Raw genomic sequence first — 3,300 nt, forward strand, 5'->3', positions numbered from 1 at the left:
AACAACAAACATATTTCAAAAGAAACTGATAAAAACTTGTTCTAGTCTGTGCTGGCTAGAAGCACGTTGGACTACTACTTTCAATTCTGGCATCACTCTTTGGAAACAGTTAGTTCTTAGGTTAATGACTAGATGGTGAGGACACCTAAAACAACATCCTCTGAGGAGCAAAGCAGAACTAGTATGCCTAGAAAAGAAAAAAGTTCTAATCACTGTCTCTAAATCTACAAATGATATGTAGAAGATAACAGATATATATAGAATGGTGTAGAATTAGGATCAATTGTTCTAACAGAGACAAAGACTTTCCCAGATAAGCAGACCCTAAAAAAATAGTCCAAAGAAGACGTGGACTGTCCAAAGAGGAAATAGACTGCTTTCTCAACCAGCAAGTTGCCTATCACTTGGAGAATTAAAGCACTGGGAATAATGTGGACTTTTTAGGACTTGTGGTTGTAAATAGCAGATGCACAAATCCATTTATCTCAGCAATCTTCTGAAATATAAAATAACAGAAAAACATTTAGAAGAGATGATATTGGACAATATTTTTTTTGAGAAAAGAAATAAAGGATAGTCACCTTTGCTTAGCAGAACAGAGAAAGTTGAATCCAGACTCTGAGGGGACATGACAGCAAGAATCTAGTTGGTTCGCATCAAAGAACTTAGAAATCTAAGAATTAGAGACAGTAGTTATTTAAAAAAACAAGCATAAAGATAAGCATCAGAAATATAGCAATTCATTAAAATTATACACAATAAGGAAATACCTGAGATACCTTATTCCAACTCTCAACTGCAGCCAAAAACAGAAACAACTGTGCTTCTCTCTCTAGAGAGAAAAAAAGGCTTGTTTTCTGATTAAATTGGACTCGGACAGCTCTATATTCAGTAAAGAGTGGAGGTAAATCATTACTGAAAATATAATGTAAAAAATTACATAAAAACATTGTCTTCTCAGTTCTCAAAATGTTGCCTAAAAGGAGTCTATAAAGTTTTTAAAGGAGAAATCATGTAATATACCAACAGATTGTCAATCAAGGTGCTATCATCCTTAGTAATAAATAATTAACTATGGAAATAATGCCTTCAATTTTCTGTGGGAAAGTGATATCCAACTTACAATTCCCAATTAAACTACCAGTCAAATGGGGGATAAAATTTAAAAATTGGGTTAATGTCTCAGAAACACTAAATCCATGAACCCTTGCCAATTCCATAGTACTAGGCCTCAAGCTTGCTAGACAAGCACTCTACAACTTGAGCCACGCTCTCACTCCCCATAAACTTTTTATATGAAAATTACTGGTTGAGAGTGGTCAGTAGACAAAGATTGGGTAGGCAGTTTAAAATCAGCATGGGTAAAAAATTAATGAGACCCCATCTCAGTAAACAAGCCAGGTGTGATGGTACACATTTGTAATTCCTGTTATGCAGAAGACACAGGGAGAATGATTACAGCACATGACTATCCCTGGCAAAAGAGACTCTGTATGAAAAATGATAAATTAAAAAAAAAAGATGAGCTGGCAGTCAATGGCTCACACCTTTAAGCCTAGTGACTCAGGAGGCCGAAATCTGAGGATCATAGTTTGAAGCCAGGCCATGCAGGAAAAGTCTGTGAAATTTCTATCTCTAATTAACCACCAGAAATCCAGACGTGGAGCTGTGGTTCCAAGTGGTAGAGAACTAGCCTTGAACAAAAGTGCTCAGGGAAAGAACCCAGGCCCTGAGTTCAAGCCCCACAACCTACAAAAAACAAAACAGCCAGTGCTTGGGGCTTATGCCTGTAATCCTAGCTACTCAGGAGGCTGAGATCTGAGGATCATAGTTTAAAACTAGTCCAGGCAGAAAAGTCCATGAGACTCTTATCTCCAATAAACCACTCAGAAAAAGCCAGAAGTGGCTCTGTGGCTCAAGTGGTAGAGCACTAGCCTTGAGCACAAAGAGGCTCAGGGTCAGCACTCAGGCCCTGAGTTCAAGCTCCAGGACCTGCAAAAAAAAAGATGATTATTAGAGGACATGCACCAGCAAATGTACCAGAGAGACATGAGTACCAAGAAGGTTAGGCTTTAATAAAGCAAAGAAACAAAGAGAACTCCAAGTCTGAGGATAGATCTCCAGTCTAGGGAACATTTATTCCAGATTAGTATAAAAGGATACTAGAGTCCAGAATAGAAGTCTTAAGAACATTAATGTTTTAACTGAGCCATTTTATGGTTCATTATTAAGTGTGGAAGAGAAATGCTGATAGCAAAAGAAAAGTGCATAATCATTATTAACTCCAGAAAAAAAAATAAAAGGTTGTACAAGAAGCCAGATACCAATGGCTCATACCTACTCAGGAGGCTGAGATCTGAGGATCATGATTCAAAAGCCAACCTGGGTAGGAAAGTCCATGAGACTCTATCTCCAATTAGCCACCAAATAGATGAAAGTGGAATTGTGGCTCAATTGGTAAACTGCTAGCCTTGAGCAAAAAACTTGGACAGTGCCCAGGCCCTCAGGATAGTGCCAAAAAAGAAAAAAAAAGTACTCTCAATTCTGTCCAATAGATTTTAAGTAAGCAAAAAAACTCATAATAAAGAAGGCCAAAAAGAGAATGTAGGATTGGGGGTATAACTAAATGATAGGACACTTACCTAGCATGCATTAGGGGAGAAAAAGAATTTAAATGGGTCAGTACAATCTGTCACTGTTAAAAGAAAAACCTTAGAAATATATAAAAACCAACAACTTAGTGATTGAATCGTTTGACAAGTTAAAACTAAATTTTCTCTCTTAAAATCTAAAGAAATTCTGAACAATAATTTTATTGTATAATTGAGTTAAATATACATTCAATGTACTCTCTTCTTTCAATATAGCTTATCTTTGAGGTTCTGCTGATTTTTTTAGTTGCCATAACAACCTAAGTAAATCCTTTATTACTGTAGATATCTGTAGCTATTTATAAATGCAACAGCTGGATCAGTCCAGCTAAATGTCTTTTATAAGGCACCAAAGCAGCTCTGAATAAACCTGAGAAAAATTTCAGGGACCATTAAAAAATTAAAACTATAGCCAGGAGCCAGTGGCACAATTCTGTAATTGTAGCTATTCAGGAGGCTGAGGTCTGAGTATAACAGTTCAAAGCCAGCCTGAATAGGGAAGTCTATGAGACTCTTTATCTCCAATTAACACCAGAAGTGGAGTTGGCTTGGGCTGGGAAGATGGCTCAGTGGTAGAGCGCTTGCCTTGCATGCCTGAGGCCCTGGGTTCGATTCCTCAGCACCACATAAGCAAAAAGAAAAAAGCCAG

General features: G+C 37.3%; 1 protein-coding gene across 1 annotated transcript in view; it reads right to left on the bottom strand.

Annotated features, from left to right (window-relative positions):
* Ppm1e (protein phosphatase, Mg2+/Mn2+ dependent, 1E) overlaps window positions 1-3,300 on the bottom strand; it is a 150,233-nt gene that overhangs the window by 80,857 nt on the left and 66,076 nt on the right. The window lies entirely within an intron of this gene.

The sequence above is a fragment of the Dipodomys ordii genome, unplaced genomic scaffold, assembly GCF_000151885.1.
Source record: "Dipodomys ordii isolate 6190 unplaced genomic scaffold, Dord_2.0 Scaffold19, whole genome shotgun sequence".
Lineage (NCBI taxonomy): Eukaryota > Metazoa > Chordata > Mammalia > Rodentia > Heteromyidae > Dipodomys > Dipodomys ordii.